The sequence below is a fragment of the Carettochelys insculpta genome, chromosome 2, assembly GCF_033958435.1.
Source record: "Carettochelys insculpta isolate YL-2023 chromosome 2, ASM3395843v1, whole genome shotgun sequence".
NCBI lineage: Eukaryota > Metazoa > Chordata > Testudines > Carettochelyidae > Carettochelys > Carettochelys insculpta.
In genome coordinates, this window is record NC_134138.1 from 245,519,629 (window position 1) to 245,537,291 (window position 17,663).

Here is a 17,663-nt window from a genome sequence, read left to right on the forward strand (position 1 = left end):
CTGTGTGGTGCTGTATTGGTCTCCCAACAAATGTCTGGATGATTAAAGTCTCCCATGAGAACCAGGGTCTGTGATTTGGAAGCTTGACTTAGCTGCCTGAAGAGATCCTCATCTGCCTCATCTCCCTGATCTGGCGGTCAATAGCAGACACCAATTACAACATCACCCCTATTACTTCCACCTCTAAGCTTACCCAATGACACTAAACTGGATTTTCTCCCTCCTTATACTGGAGCTCTGAGCACTCATACTGCTCCCTCACACAGAGTGCAACTCCTCCTCCTTTTCTCCCCTGTCTGTCCTTCCTAAACAGTTTATAACCTTCCATGACCGTGCTCCAGTTATGCAAAACGTCCCACCAAGTCTCCGTTATTCCAACCACCTTATATTTCTTTGACTGTGCCAGGGCCTCTAATTCTTCCTGTTTGTTCCCCAGGCTTCTGGCATTAGTGTACAAGCATCTTAGGGAAGGGGCCGATTGGCCCACTTTCTCCTCTTCACCCAGTAAACCTGCTTGATTGTTCCCTCCTCCTTCCCCACTTACCTCAGGGCTTGTGTCACCTTCCCTCGACAAATGTGTAAAGCCCTCCTCACTAGGTTTGCAAGCCTGCCCACAAAGATGCTCTTTCCTCTCTCTGTTAGTTGGATCCCCTCTCTTCCCAGCAATTGCTGTTCACGAAAGCGAATCCCATGCTCAAAGAAACCAGTCTTTCCCTGCTACACCACCTATGCAACCACGCATTTACCTGTGTGATTCGACTATCCCTACATGGACCCCTTCCTTCCACAGGGAGGATAGACGAGAACACCACTTGTGCGCTGTATTCCTTGAACTTCCTTCCTAGGGTTACGTAATCTGCTGTGATCTCTTCAAAGTTGCTCTTAGCTGTATCATTGGTTCCTACATGGAGAAGTAGGAAGGGGTAATAGTCTACAGGTGTAACAGTTTTTGTCAGGGATTCTGTATATCCCAGATTCTAGCTCCAGGCAAGCAGCAAACTTGCCAGGATTCTAAGTCTGGACAGCAGATGGATGACTCTGTCCCTCTTAGGAGGGAGTTCCCGACCACCACCACCCATTTTTTTCTCTAAGGGGTGGTGGTCATAGAACTCCCATCCCTGGGACTGTGCATCCTGTGCGTTAGAAACCATGGGGACTCCTTCAGATCCAATCCCTGTGAGGTATCAGCCCCAATTATCTCCACTGTATCAACCTGTGGAGGTAAGCTGAAAGCAGTTACTTGACTCCACTGGAACTGGAGAGACCTGAACTGGTTTTCTCCTCCTGGAGGTAACATGCTTCCAGTTCTCCTCCTTGTGTTGGGCAGCCTGCTGTTCCTGCAGTATTATATGTTTCCTTCTATCCAGAAAGTCTTCACCCTCTCTGATGGACCTGAGGGTTGATATTTGTGCCTCAAGCCCTTTAACCTTCTCTTCTAAAATGGCTACCAGCTTACACTTGCTAGAGAGAAAATCCTTTCTGTCGTCTGGGAGGAAAACAAACGTGGCACATGCCATGCAGGTCACAACAGCAGACCTCTCACCAGTCATGCCACTGTCCATTTTTTCCCTTTCAGAGATCCTTTACTTGTTTATAGTGCCACCTTGAAGGGCACAAGACAAACACCTTATAAGAAAGGGAAAAACAGGTGTGGGGCTCCTCCCTAAGGCGAATTCCTGGGCAAACTCCCTGTTAGCTGCTCCTGTTCACTGCTCACAGGGTTCACTATTGCTGCCTTCTTATAGAGCTGCTAGCTGGTTAGGCCTGGCTCAAAGCTTTTGCCTCCAATCTAATCAGCCCTTGAAGGCCCACCTGGAAGGAAGCTCTCCCAATTCACACCTTGCAAACTTGCCCAGCTGCCCCACTCTGCAAAATAGGATGCTCAGGCACACAGGCAGCTATTCAAACTGCCCCTCTCTGCAAAATAAAACAAATGCACAGACAAGAAATTCAACCCACCAGCTCACAATGCAGCCCCCCCAAATGCCACACTCACCTGAGTTCCTCTAGGATGCTTTCCCAGGTAAACTGCCTGTTAGCTGCTCCTGTTCGAGACCACGGGAGCAGTTTCATCAGCAACTGCAATGCTTCAAACCTCGCCAATGACGCAGATCCCAGTGGTAAAGACCTCACTGGCAACTGCATTGACAGACCCAGTTATCCCACTCTGAACAATGTAATTAGCAATTTTGAGGGTGTGGTCAGGAGCCTGAGAGATCTTTCTGCTCCCACAATCTTACAGTATGGGCACCATCCATTCCACCACTGCCTCTGCCCTGTTTTCCGCTGCTGGGCTGCCATTACCATGGATGAGTGGGTCCTGGAGCTAGTGGCCCAGGGGTGCTCTATCCCATTTACCTCTAGCCCCTCTATGCTGTCCCTCTTCAGGGACCCCTCTCACCAGCATCTTCTCAGACAAGAGGTACACCACCTCCTCCATCTGGGCACCATTGAGTGGTCCCTGTGGAGTTTCAAGGCAGCGGGTGTTATGCCATGTACTTCCAAACCCTGAAGAAAAATGGGGGTGGGGGTTGGAGGCACATTCTTGACCTCAGGTGGCTCATCCTCAACCTCAGGAGGCTCAGTAAACACATTCTATATTGACAGTTGAAAATGGTGACTCTTGTGACCATTATTCTGGCACTGTACAGAAATGACTGGCTCTCAGCTCTCGACCTACCGGAAGACCATTTCCCCATCACTATGTACCTGGCACACAGGCCTTTCCTTGGCTTTATGGTGCATTCACACCATTATCAGTAGTGGGTCCTACCATTTGGGCTCTCTACTGTGCTCAAGGTATTCTCCAAAACTTGTGCAGTCGTGGCTGCCCACCCACATCATCACAGTGTCATCATTTTTCCCTATCTGGATGACTGCCTCAGAAAAGGGTCATCATTCCCAGAGGCCTTTCATATGGTGATGGCCATCACAAACCTCCTGCTAACTTTGGGCTTGCACATAAATTACAGGAAGTCCACAGTTCAACCCACACAGTTCCTAGAGTTTATTGAGGCTCACCTAAAGACTACCACTGCCAGGACCACTCTCCTGTTTCAAAGATTCCAGGCCCTTCATGATCTCATCCTATTCATGCAGCTGTCTCACACCGTCATGGTGTGTGTTTGTCTCAAGCTGCTGGTTCACATGGCTGCTATCACATACATGGTCACGCTGGGCCGACTTCACATGTGGTACCTTCAGTCCTGACTGGACGCATGCTATGCCTCAGCCAGGGACCCGCTGTCGGAAACCGTGGTCATACCACCATGTGATCTCACTCCCCTTCCATGGTGGACATGTACATACAACGTTCTCGCTGGGGTGCCGTTCCACCAATCAACCTTACTATTACCCTTATTATGGATGCCTCTCGTATGGGATGTGGAGGGGGGGCCCATCTGGGTTCTCATACAGTCCAGGGCAAATGGTCCTTCACTAAGCAAGCACACCACATAAACCTCCTGGAACGCAGAGTGGTACACTACACCTGCCAGCATTTCTAACGGCACCAATGTACTCACAGGCACCACCACCTGCATGTATTGCAGCTACCATCAGGGCAGGGTTGAGTCCCCATTCCTATGTGTAGAGGCCATAAAACTGTGAACTTGGTGCCTTTAGCATAACATTACTCAGGTGGACGCATATCTCCCCGGGGTACTGACCATGACCCTAGACATCCTCAGCCACTCATTCAGCGATCACCACGAGTGCAAAATTGACACAGTGGTCCTCAATCACATGTTCCAGCTTTGAGGCCAACTATGCATAGACCTGTATGTGACCCTAGTCAACAGAAAGTGTCACCAGCATTGATCCAGAGTTCATCTGGGTGGGATGTCTTCTCCATCAAATGGGATGCATTTATGCATTTCCTCCCCTTCCCAGGATTCACAAGCTTCTGGTCATGGTCAGACTCGATTGGGTTCACCTCATCCTGATAGCCCCAGCACCGCCGAGACAAACTTGGTATCCTTGTCTGTACTGGCTCCTCCTTGCCACGACCTTCTGCCTCAGGACTTCGTCCGCACCCTTCACCTTGGACCACACTGGCTGTGCCTCCTTCATGGTTCCAGAATTCTGAAATCATAGGCTCTGAGCGGGTAAAAAGGTTTCCTATTGACAGCAGATGGGAGTCCACATGCACGTCCTACCTGTAAAAAGGGATGTGGTTCTCTCAATGGTTGGGCACTAACCATCCTGTGCTTTCTCACACCATGCCCCTTCCTTTCCTCCTTGACTACCTGCTGTACCTGTGTGAGTCAGCCCTAGCCCTTAGTACTGGCCAGATGCATGCTGCAGCATTGGCATCATTCCACCAAGTGGAGGACAGGATCTCCTTCCTCGTTTATCACATCACAAAAAGTTTTCTGATAGGTCTGCAAAACACCTTCCCATCAGTATGTCCTCCAGTCCTTATCTTGGATGTTAACCATGTACTCAATGGCCTTATGAAGCCATCCTTTGAATTCCTAGTGATGTGTTACTGGCTCCATCTATCAGTGAAGGTTTGTTTTTAGTTGCCATCACGTTGCCCAGGACAGCTGGGGAGCTTACCACTCTCATGGCTGAACCTCCCTATACCAAGGATAGAGTCACTCTTTGCCCTAATCCTAAATTCCTCCCTAAGGTTCCCTTTCCATTTCACATCAATGAACCTATCCACTTACCTGTGTTCTTCCCTAAGCCTCACTCTGATCCAGCACATGCACTGTTGCACACTCTGGGTGTTCGTCAGGTGTTGGCCTTTTATATTGATCACACAAAGCCTTGTTCAAGTCCCCTAGGCTCTTCCGATCCTTTGTGGAGTGACCCAAGGGCCTCCCCATTTTGTCTCAACAAGTATCCAAGTGGATCTCCAGCTGTATCCACACTTGCTGTACATTTCACTGAAGGGAGCTTCTGGGGTTTGTTACCACCCTTTCTACCTGAGCCATGTCTTCCACTACCGCCTTTCTCAAGAATGTACCCCTTACGGACATACACAAGGTGGCGATGTGGTTTCCAGCAACACATTTCTACAGCACTGTGCTCTCTCATCTTCCTTTGCTTTCTCCATTCAAGTGGGTCAAGCCATTCTGTCGACTTTAATTGGTACTGGGCTCCAAACCCACCTCCAAAGTGTGACTACTGCTTTATAGTCACACAGAGTGGATCCCCCATGGGGACTCCACTACTCAAAGAAGAAGAAGAGGAAGTTACTCACCCTGTGTGGTAACGATGGTTCTTCAAGATGTGTGTCCCTGTGGGTGATCCACTTCCCTCCATACTTACTTTGGAGTGTCCTATTCTATTTGCTAGGGAAGAGAAGGAATGGAGGGGTCCGTGCCGTGTGCACACCAGAGAGCACAAGGAGGTGCTGCTGCGCATGCATGGCATGGGAAACCGTGACTACAGAACCACCTCTGAGCAATGGTGCAACGACGCACCGACACCCAGAGTGGAGCACCCATAGGGACACGCATCTCCAAGAACCATTGTTACTGCAAAAGGTGAGTAAATTCCCCTTCCTATGAACAAGATTTGTGATGGAATTTCTTTAGATGCGAACTGATAATTTTACTGAGAAGGGATTATTTTACTTCATTGTTGTAGGTTTGTAGACTCCAAGGCCAGAAATGTTCATTCTGATCATGTAGTCTGGCTGTCTGTGTAACGAAGGCTGCAACACTTTCCCAAAATAACATTACAACTCTTAGTTCTGGTAGTTATTTACTCTCACTGTTAAAACTGTACACTTTATATCCAGTCTGAATTTGTCTAGCTTCAGCTTCCAGTCATGAACTCTCATCATAGCTTTGGCTGTTAGACCAAGACTCCATTACCAAATATGTGTTCCTGAGGCAGGTACTTATGGACTTTGATCAGATCACCCCTTAACCTTCTCTTTGTTGAGCTACGTAGATTGAACTTCTTCAGTTTATCTCTGTAATAAGTTTCTAATTTGTAATCATGCTTGTGGCTGTTTTATGTGTAGGATGAATAGTACAGAGAAGCCCCTGTCAAGATATAGGGCCACGTCATGCTAGGCAGGTCTGCCAATGCGGGTCATAAGTGGCCAACTGCACTGGGACCCAGTGCTTCAGAGGGGCCTGGTGCCCCGTGCTGCTGCCACTTTGAATTGTTGCCCAAGTGGCACAGCACTGCTCTCCACGGCTCTAAGAGCTGAGAAGGCCAGCACTGCAGTCGGATGGCACTAAGGACTGCCTGGCCTTAGCCTTGCCCCGTTTGCCTTAGGCCCTGCCCCTTCTAGGGGTTCAGAGCTGTCTGTCCCACAACTAGCCCCAGAGCCTGCAGTGGCTGTCAGCTCTGCTGTTGCTAGATGCTGTAAAAGTGCAAAGGAACTCTCAGTCCCTTCTTGAAAGGAGCTAAGTAACGTATGTATGGTATAATTTTATATACACTTGAAATAAATTTGATAAAATTTTAATAATGAATAAACAACTTAGACCAGGCTGTCTTCAACTATATGAACTTAGAAAACTTTTCAAATATCTAGTCAATCAGATGATGCAATTTTTAGTTTGAAAATTTATTTTGCACTCACTTTTAGTTTGCCATATTTTTCTTTATTTTAAAAGGATGAAAGCCAAACTCCTAGATTTCAATTCTTGAATCAAGTAAGAGACAAATTCCATACATTCAGAGAACAGCAATGTTGTCGTAGCAACAGGTTGTAGCTGTACAGTGTATTCTAATGTACTTTCAGCAACTTCTGAGTGGTGAAAAGCTCACCTAATTCATATATGGGAATGTGGTTTTGATAAGTGCCTCAATGTATGGCAGACTCTCCAACATTTTGAAAAATCAAAGTGGCTTTTCTAGTCACTTCTTCATTTCCTGTTACATTTAAAAATGTGGGATGAAAATGAGTATTACACAATTCCACATCAATGACTGAATTTTGACAATAGTTCCTTAGGAAAAGAACATGTAAATACAAAGTCATACTGATGTGTTTTGCTGAATTGGTACCATATGTTGGTTGATTAAGAAGATGTTGGGATATTAGAAGATGTTGGCGGCTAGAAAGAAGGGGCATCTGTTTTCTAAGTCCTTTATCTAATACGTATGAAGACTTTGCCAGGTTCAAGCTTTATCTTCATATCAGACATAAATTCCTTGAGTATTTTTTCTTCCTTAAGCAACTCTGCTGTGCTCTTGGGATTCAAACTTACCCACATATCCGAGAAGCAAATGAAGTAAGGTTAAACAACCATATGAAATGTGCAATTCAGAATTATTTTTGCATATGTTGTGTCTGTCATTATTATATTTGATGCATGATTAAAAACTTTTACCCTCAATCAAGAAGGAATGACAATAAAAAAGCAATAAAAATAGCTGAACGCCTCTTTAAAGGTTAGATCACTATCGTTCATATTGAGAGCATTATGATGGTATTTGAAAATGAAATGTGCATCATAAATTGAAGTACAAAAACTACTCAGAGGGGAATTTTGCATCAAAAATTAAAAATTCTCACACAATATCTTAAAATTCTGTAAAAATTCTGTTTTGTTTGTTAAAATAACACTATATATTCACAGAACTTTCACTTTTTTGGTAATTAATTTCAAAATACTTGTAAGCAAGCATGTCTGTAACTGGAAAAAGTCCCCCAGAAGTAGACAATTAATGAAATCTGTGACAACCCAGTTCTTGTGTCTCTGCCCCTCCCACTGCAGGGCCCAGATACCCACCCTGTATCTTCCAGAAGCCAGGTGCCCTTCCATCCCAGGTCAAACACTCACAGATCCTACTGTCCTAGATCTCAGCAGTTCAGAGGCAGACACAGCCTGAATCTGGGTCCTGGACTTACACAGAGTTTCGCATATGCCACGGCCACCTTTTTCAGGGTATGCTGGGAACTGGTTGGTCGGCTATCTGAATGACTGCTTTAGTCCTCATGCGCTGCAGTAGCAGTTGAGGGTGTTGAGTTAACAGACCCTAGATTTAAACATCTGGAAACTGGTGGTCACTGGTCTGGTCTGACCGAACTTGGGCTTGTTGGCCTTTAAACTGAGTGAAGTGCAAGGCCTTTTTAATAAACAGAAAAACAGAGAAGTTTTTTGAGCCTGTACTTGAGTAGCAGGGTCAGGTTTGTAAGGATTTTTTATTTTGGGAGAATATTTTCCCTGTTGGTTCTTGAGGTAAAATTTTATTGGATTATGGGTATTCTGAGGGACATGCTAGAAAAGCTCAGCTTATAAATACAGGCATTAAAACAGTGCTAGGACATTGGCTATTGGCACTAAACATGTCTCTGTGCCACTCGCCGTTGGAACCAACTCTTCTTCTGTTTGCCTTCATGTACCTGGAGACACTTTGCCTTATGTAACTCAGGAACAATGTCATCTGTGAGCATTATTTCAGGAGATGTGTTTTTATTGCTGCATAACTGAATTAGATGAACTATTGAGTTGTCACTGAATCCAAACAATCTAAACTCTGTCTTCACTTGATTTTGTAAAATGCCATGAAGCTCTAGTACACTTTTTGCAAAGCCTATTTACATGGAGGGAGGCAGATGTTTCTAGACCCAAGAGAAAACTGCTGAATATTAGTATGCAGAACAAGGAGTCCAGTGGACCTTAAAGACTAATAATTTTACTGTGGCAAAGCTTATGTCATAGTGAAGTTGTTAGCCTTTAAGGTGAGACTGGATTTTGCTGAAACAGACATGGCTACCTCTGAAACCTATTAATACGAACCTGAGATATAGTCTATCCCACAGAGGGCAGTAGTACACAAGTTGACAAGCAATGGTGCTGAGTTTCTAGAAGGTATTTAATGATGCAGTTCACAGCACATCTTTCTGCAAAGTTAAAAGCCAGAAGGGAAAATAATGGTAGAATATACTTTAGTTTTCTGCAAACTTTCTTTTGCATTTCTGGAGATGAAGAGAAATATTCATAAAAAAGATTCTTGATTTTGAAACAGCTCTTGAGTTTTTAGTATTATTATTATGGCTGAAATCTGACTACTTTGTTCAGATGAGTTCCCCTTATTTTCATGAGAGTGTTGTAAATTGAAGCTGCAGAGGAAGCTTTAAAGCAGACAATGGGTGGAGGCCAACATATTTTCTTCTGAGTGCTTTGGGACTTTCCATTGTAGAGTAGTGTTGTTTGTTTTTGTAAAAGAAATGTATTTATGGCAGGAACTAAAGAGTGATACCATCAGGATTAGTATGCAGCAAAAGAGAAGGGATCAACATTAAACCTGTTACAAGGTGAATTGATGTGGCACTTATGCCGTTTTTTGTTTAAACTTCTTCAGTGGTTGCTTGTGATTGGTGGTAGGGTTTGTTGTATGTCATGGAAAGTCATTTTGAGAGTCTGCTGCTTTCAGGATTGTCAGTATTTTATATTTTCAAGATCCATAGTAGGAACTCACTATATCCTTTTGTCCTCAAAGCAAGAGAGAACCATATCAATCTGGTAAGTGTTGCCTTGGGGAAATGGCGTGGAGTTAGTGTGGATGTCGTGAAAAACTCTATAGGGCAAAATGGCAAAATAACTAGTCTGAAGGCTGATATGGAGTACTCAGACAGTGGATGTGAACCGAAATGTATGCCTTCACTGCAACAAATGGAGGGTTTTATTAAATGGGATTAGGCAAACGAAAGTAGCTAATGCTGGTTAATATAGCTTTGAAGACATGGCAGCTTGGCTTTCAGTGAGTAGCTTATATTAAAAGCCTTAGGGGTACCTGGGTTTGAAATCAAGCTGCCAACTGGAGTTAAAAGCTGCGTTGCTGTGTCTTCATGGCTTTTTAAACCAGTGTTACTTAATTCAGAATAGCTAACCTGAGTTAAAACAAACCAAAATATCTTTTTTTGAAGAGAGAGGCTGGAGTTCCCAAACTTACAACTTAACAGACTTGTCTTCATAGCAACATTCAGCTTGAGTTCTTTCTTTTCAACTAGCCTAGCTCAAGTGAGAGAGGTCACGCTGTATGAAATAACAGTCAAGCTACATGGAGTGATAGGATTAGCAGCTGAAGTGTTCTGCTAACTCAAGTCTGCAGCCTGCAGCTGTGTTCCCAGTGCATTATTAGCTCAAGAGCTAGCAGCGCTGGAGGCTCAATGCATATCCCCTGACAAACCAGGTAGCTCATGTTTAAAGCACCACTTAATTCAAGGTAGAGATTGCTGTCTGTGAAGGGGAGTCAGGTTGGGGCAGCACTTGAGTTATACTTTGAATTAATATTGCAGTAAGGTCCAACCCCATTTCCTGAAGGTCCAACCCCATTTCCACCCCACATCTGACCTACTTTTCCTCTCCACATATCTACAAATGTCCCTGGGCCGCCCTGGCCATTTCTTACCTTTCATCATCTCTTCAGTTGTGTGTGAAGCACTGTAGCTTTCAGGAACCCACTTTTATAGAGGAGCTGGAAGATGCCTGAGGAAGGAGATGGTGTCAGCAGCAAAATATGTTTTAGAAAATAAGATGACAGGGGAACCAAGCAAGAGAACAAGCTCACAAGCTGTCTGGTGGTTATCTGGGTGAGCGATGTCCCCTCTGATTCATTATTCTGTATAGGCCAAAAGGCTCTGTGTTACTCAGTGAGGGAAAGTACAGGGATCAGTCTGAATGGAGTGCCTTGTGGCCTTGGGTCTCAGAGATGGTATGCCCTACATGTTGAACTAAGGGGGGTATGAATAGCAGTGTCCACTCAGGACTTCTAAATTCATGACTCTGGCAGCCACACTCGGTGGTGCGGGGGGAGTTGCTGAACTACTGTGCAGTCTAGACATGCCCTTATTTTGGAAGGGAGTGCTGTCTGACCCTCTTTTAGCCAAGCCCTGGCAGCAAGTTCCTGGAGTGCTACAAACAGAAATTTAAGAGTGGGTTTCATGCTCCATTTTTTTAAAGTCATTAGAGTAAATCTTGAAACACTTCCAATCCATCTGCTACTGGATTGGAAACAGAAATCTGTTCTAATGCGGTGAAGTTCCTGTAGTCCTTGTAAATTCTCTGCTTTATGGTGGTGATGGCATCCCTGGCATATGATCTGGGTTGTATAGCTACACAAAAGATGGCTGGGTGCTGCTCCTTAGAAAGAAACATATTTTTAAAAAGAATTAGTTGATCTGTGGCTGTCTGTTGCCAAGTCAATTGGTATTAGAATGGTGATAAGCAATCGGAATGGGAAAGCATCATACATTAAATAGACAACGTAACCTGAAAAATGCAGGTCTTCTCAGACTCAAATGTGTAGATGGTTCTGTAGAAAGATGACCTATGCTGGAGTCAGCAGATGTATCATATTGCAGTCTAAAAATATAGGGGAGTATTTCTGGTATGTGGTAAAGAGCAAAACATGTAAAATAATTGCTTTAATACAGCAAGGTCCCCACATTCACAAACTTGATGTTTGCGAATTCAATTATTCGCGAGCGGCTGCTTCCCCAGAACCCGGGGGCAAGGAGTGCCAGCAGCTGCCTCTTCCCCCGAGTGGGGAGCACTGGCAGTCGTTGCTTCCCCGGGGCCCCATCAGGCGCACTGGTGGCTGCCGCTTTGCCATATTGACAAAATTCAACATTCGCGAGGGTTCTCAACACTGAACCTTCGTGAATGTTGCCACCCTACTGTATGTTAACCTAAAACATGAAGAAGGTTTTACGCCACCTGGAGACTCTCTACCCATCCATGTCTGAGCAATGATTTGAGATAGCGATGTGCAGAATTGACCTATCAGGGGATGGCAGTCAATCCCAGTCCTCCTCATGTAAGGGAGGGTGACGGGAGAAACTCTACTGTCAACTTTCCTCAGTGAGGACGACCGTGTAAGTCAACTGCAGATATGTTGATTCTAGCTACACAGTTGCTGTAGCTGGAATGGCATATCTGCAATCAACCTACTTGCCTAGTATGGACATAGCAGATGATGGGTATATGACTGTGATGGAACCTCCCCTTTTTCCCTGAACCACCTCCCCTTATTTAGAACTGTTTTCAGGTGTAGTAACCGCCAGCAGAGTGCAGGTTTGGCTGCTCTGAGCACACAGCAGCATGCAGTTAATGCCCCTGGAAGAAATTACGTGATTTGCAGGCTGTCCCTGTTCAGAGCTTTTAGATATTTCTGCAAACCGTCCCACAAGCACATCTTCAGCTCCAGGTAGTAAAGCAATGGCGTTGTTCGGATATTCAGTCACACAAAATGCTGATGTGATACACCGCACATTTTGGAAAGCAGTGTTTAGTCATGTTCAAAAATGAATTGCAGCGATTCTTATCCCCGTAGATTCCATATTGTCCTGGTTTGAAGAAACTATTATTTTTAAGATAAAAATGTCTATGATGATAATAGGTCCCTACACACAGTGTTCTACATTGGTCTGATTACCTTTTCTTTTATGATGAAAATGCATTAAATGATCTCAGATATTAAAGACTCATTAACTTCCTGCAAGTCTGATCATTCAAGGTACTTAAATTACTTTTTTATGTACTTGAAAATCTGATGCTGAGATTCTGGACAGGCCTCTTGCAAATAAGTCAGTTGTAACATTTCTTGGAAAATTATTAGTAAAAGTTTCTTACTTTGCATAGTTGTTTAATAAAAGATAATTATTCTTTGCCCTTCCATCACCTCCAGACTAACAAAAGCTGTCTTGGAAATGGAAGAGGAGAGTAGGCTAGAAATCTTGATAACATAGCGTAGTTAATGGATTGTTATATTGTTTCTCAACCGTTTTTTATTCAGTATCCTCTTTTTAAAAAAAAGTATACATACCCCCAGACTCCTCTCATGTATCCCTAAGAGTACGCCTACCACAAGTAGAAAAACATAGTCCTAAACTAATCTTGAAACAAGTCCCGTTCAACCTTTCCAGATTACTGTGCCCTTTCCAGGAGTCAGATTTGTTTTGCATACTACCAAGTTACACCTCACTTAAAAACTACTTACAAAAACATGCAAAATATAACAGAGGACTAAAAACTGAATACTAAATACTGAAAACTTGCTGACTTTCTACCTTCTTATTGTCAAATAAATGAATTGTAATAGAAATATTGCACTTACACTTCAGTATAATAGTAATAGAGAGGTAGTCCTAATAAAACAAAAAAGCAGTCATGTAGTACTTCAAAGACTAACAAAATAATTTAGTAGGTGATGAGCTTTCGTGGGGCAGACCCATTTCAGCATACAGCACATGGTGCAGCAGAAACAAGTCATTGTCTGAATGAACTTTTAGATTGTATTGACTTAGTGTTTTTTTACGTAGCCTGTTTGTAAAACTAGGCAAGTATCTACATGAGTTCATGTACCCCCTGAGAGACTTCGGTGTAGCCCCAAGGGTACATGTACTCCTGGTTGAGAAACACTGGATTGATGTATGATTAATCTCCCAGGCTATGATTACAGTAGAGAGGTTTATAAAAAAAAAAAAAAAAAACCAAACAAAAAACAGGGGTTTTGTTGACAAAATTTACGAAACCTTTATACACAAAATGGGTTTTGTCAACAGAGTGTTGACAAAACTCAGCACTTTTGCCAGCAGTGTTTGAGGCATAACGCAAAACAGTTATGTAAATGCCCTCACAGGGCCTCTCTTGACAGACAGGGCATCCATAACAATGAGCAGTCCTGTCTGGTGTGCTTCCGGGTGCCTGTTTTGTCGAGGGAGCAGCAGGGTTGTCCAGCTGCTTTGTTGACAGAGTGGAGCGCTCTCCTGATTTGCTTTTGTGTGTAGCCACGCTGTCAACAGAAGTTCTGTTGGGAAATCTCTTCTGACAGTGACTTCTGTTGACAGAATTCTGTAGTGTGACTGTAGGCGTAAAGTGCAGTAATCACTGTGGCTACGTCTACACTAGAGAGTTTTGAAAACCAAACTGGGGTTTTGTAGACAAAACTCAGAGTGTCTACACACAAAATGCAAATGAGTTTTGTTGACAAACTGTTGACAGAAGAGCTGTGTAGACACTCTGGGGTGGTGGGGTGTCCTTTTGTTTACAGAGTGGATCAAAAGATTGATCCACTTTAGGTGTAGATGTGACCTGTTGACAGAAGTTTTGTCTGAGCATCTCTTCTGACAGTAACTTCTGTAGACTGAGGCTTCTAGTATAGACATAGCCTAATAACTTAGGAATATTATTATTGCTGTGACCACAATGAGAGGCTTTAGAAGCACTGAGAAACTGTTGCAGTTTGTCACAAATCCACTAAGCAGATAGTGTTTAGCCCCGTGACTGGCATTACTCATATATCCTACTGGGAGGGACTCCAGAGTGTCAGTCATTATCTTCCTCCTCTTTTTCATTGTCTTTGACATCATCACTGGGGCTGTCATCCTGGTGTCTCCCTATAAATTGCCCCCTCCCCCCAACCCAGCACACAGGCTGGGAAACACATTTTACCCAAAGCTATCTTTACCTCCACTGAGACAGATTCATGCATAAGAGTTCCTGCTCCTTTTTACTTATCTATACTTTTACAGACCACTAACTTCGGGTTGCTTTTTGTTTCCTACACTACCTCATTAGTTATGTTTTTACCTGTTGACATTTACATCAAATAGTAACCTTAATAAAAGTTAAAATTCCCCAAGACATTACTACTGATCATCCCAGTAACATATTAGCTGAAACATCAGTGGTTAACATATTTTGCTGGAATTTTGCAATTTTTGAATACAGGATCAATGCTCAGTGACCTAGATTTGACAACCTATTTCAGACTGAAGGCCTTACATTGCTAAAATGAGAATCTCATAGGGCTGAGGCACATAGGCCCTTGTTACAACTATAATTCATGCTTATATTTCATCTCTATAACCTAAATATACTTGGTATATTTTATCCATGGCTACAGTAACTTGAGGAACAAGGAAAGGCAAGTTAATTGAGGAGAGAATTTTATATAAGTATTATGAAAATCTGGCAACCCTATGCAGGGAAAGGGAGTCCTATGCAGCTCCACTGTCATGATTGCAGCTCCCTCACTCCCCTGAGAGCAGGGCTGCAGAGAGCTTCCTGTGTTGCAGGGCCATTCAGCCGCTGGGAGGCCTCCCCCAGGCCTGGGGTCTACTCATAGTTGGCAAGGGGTCTTTGCTGTATTCTCTGAATTCCACATTCTCTGTCATCAATTATTCTCCAGATATGGTGAAGCGGGTCTGTCCCACGAAAGCTCATCACCTAATCAATATTGTTAGTTTTTAAGATGCTACAGGACTCCTTTTGGTTTTGTTTTGTGAAGATACAGACTAACACAGCCACCTCTCTGAGATTATCCACATTATGTGAATCCCTTTCTTGTCCCTCAGCTTGAGATACATGGGAGACAAGGAGTGGATTCAGATAATGCAGGGGTTTGGCTTACAGAGTTTCAGATAAACAAGAGTATTCTCAGTGTGTGTGTGTTGGCTTACAGAGTTTCAGATAAACAAGAGTATTCTCAGTGTGTGTGTGTGTGTGTGTGTGTGTGTGTGTACGTTTAAAATTGCTCTGCTAAACAGTTCCTATGGGAAACTGCTTTAGATTTGCAGTGTTTGCTTTAAGTGCTTCTTGGGTTGCCTGTCACCTGAATTTACAAACAAAAAGACTTGCACCACATGCAAGTGTGTGTATGGGAGTGTGATGTCACCCACATGCTAGTGTTTGCAGGTGCAATCTGATTGAGGTTTGGTGGCAGCATTTCCACGAGGCCAGTTGAGTTTGTGTCTTAGCAGACACTTGATGTCTGAGACTTTTATTACACCAATTTAATTTCCATTCTGCCTGACTTGCTTTGACAGGCTTGGTGGGAAAGCAGAAATGCAGATTAGATAAGCACCTTTAAAGGTTACTTAAATGCCAACTTTTTGGAATATGGAGTAATGCTCTGTGATGAAAGGGTTCGGCTATGAATGTACCAGTGCTTTTTCTGTTATGTTTTGTTTTGTTAAAATAAAAGAAGATGACGACCCCATTCGCAGCCAGTTCCCCAACCCCAGAGTCCCTGGGGCTGGAGTACTGGTGGAGCTCTGTGTCCCTGCTGACTCCCAGCCCTGGAGTTGCTGGGGTTCCTCAGCTGGGTCCCCAGGGCTGGAGCTGCCAGCGGGGGTCTGCACCCCAGCTCGCTTCCAGCCCTGGATCTGCTGTGTTCCCCTGGCCTGGATGTTCCTCAGGGGCTGCAGCTGCCAGTGGGGTGCACCCCAGCTGGCTTCCTGCTGTGGGGCTGGCGGGGTCCCTCCACCACGTGCTTGGGGATCTCAGCTGAGGCTGCTGAGGTGTTGATATGGCTTTCTGTCCCATACTAACACAAAAAAAGCCCAAGAATGTCCTATCAAATCCATTACCTACCATGCTGAAGTCATTTTATGAATTTAATAAGTCTGAAGTGAAAGACCTGGAAACCTACGGCCAGTCAGGCTGCTAAAAAGTCCAGTTCCTGTGAGTAAACATGTGAGTTGACGGGGATGTTACCTTTAGGTACCTTTTCTAGTAGGTAAGATTTTTCAAGTAAGATTTGATTTGGATCAAGTTATCTTCCCACGTGCAGTCCACAAGACTGGGTTCTATTCTGGTCTTTACAGGTTCTTACATTGACCACCATCAGTGTAGTGTTTTCGAGTAGTGCATTAAGTGCCATGGCTAACATCTGCCCAGTGTGGTTAATCCTCTCTCTCTCATATCCCCTCTCGCTGGGAGAATTCTGAGTGCAGTGAGGGTGTTTTTTGGTCTACATGCTGCCAAAGAACAATGAGCTTTAGAGCTTCTGTTCTGTCCCATACGGAATAAAAAATGGGAGAGTTTGCACTTTAAATTCTCCTGCTACCTTCCTGACCCTGTGGAATTGTTTGCTCAAAGTACTCCCAGGGGCAGCACTGCATTAAGCTTTTGCCACTTTTTATTTGACACAATGCCCTAAGTAGAAATAACACACACAGGATTAATTGTATTTATTATCTTACACTAACTCTTTCTACTTGTATTAGGCTTCACTTGTCCACTTGCACTGTGCTAATGGCCCCTTTGTGGATTATCACATACTACTTTGTGGAGTCAGAAAGAAGTGTTTACAGTTCTTATTTTAGCTTCTTCAAGAAAAAACATGAGTTACAAGTAGCGGCGCCTGAGTGAGTAAATTTGTGGTTTATTGAAAGCTGTGTCCAAGCTCACATGATTAGAAAGGAAGATAATGCCTGATTAAAAAAAAAATCTGCTGTTAGCTGCAGCTGCAGTTTTCAAAAGCTTTCCACCCCGGATGGCTGCCTCACTTTTTTAAAGATAACTTTCTTAAGAAAGAAGCTGAATTGCAAGAACACTGAACATCCCATGATTTAGCTTTTTTAATACATTAGCAATTTAAAATGACATTGTTATGAGCACAGGCGTTATAAAGATACATTACTGCAGAAGGGGGAAGCAGGACAGAGGATAAAAAAAATAAAATTTAAAAATGGTCTCAAAGTTTAAATGTGTATCTAGATATTACACATTTAAAAATAGATGGTGAATGAAAGACACTTAAATCATAAGTACGGAAAGGCCTCAGAGTACGTGAGGGTTCTGTTCCATGCACCCTCGTGTAAACCCAGATTTCACGCCAGTTGGGGTCCAGCTTTTTTTCCCAGCAGAGCACATATTCTGCAGCTGGGGAAGCGGCAGGAAGGTAAGTCCTGGGCTGGGGGTGGTAGTTGGGGAGGGTTAAGCCTGACGGTGGTT

General features: G+C 43.9%; 1 protein-coding gene across 9 annotated transcripts in view; it reads left to right on the top strand.

The window, feature by feature from the left end:
* KIAA1217 (KIAA1217 ortholog) overlaps positions 1 to 17,663 on the top strand; it is a 508,293-nt gene that overhangs the window by 210,161 nt on the left and 280,469 nt on the right. Inside the window, exon 1 of one of the 9 annotated variants that reach the window (XM_074984876.1) lies at positions 9,395 to 9,443. The exons of the other annotated variants lie outside the window; for them this stretch is intronic. The gene's annotated coding sequence lies outside the window, so the exon portion shown is untranslated. Of the gene's footprint in view, positions 1 to 9,394; positions 9,444 to 17,663 lie in introns of those variants that run through there. 9 annotated transcript variants of the gene reach the window in all.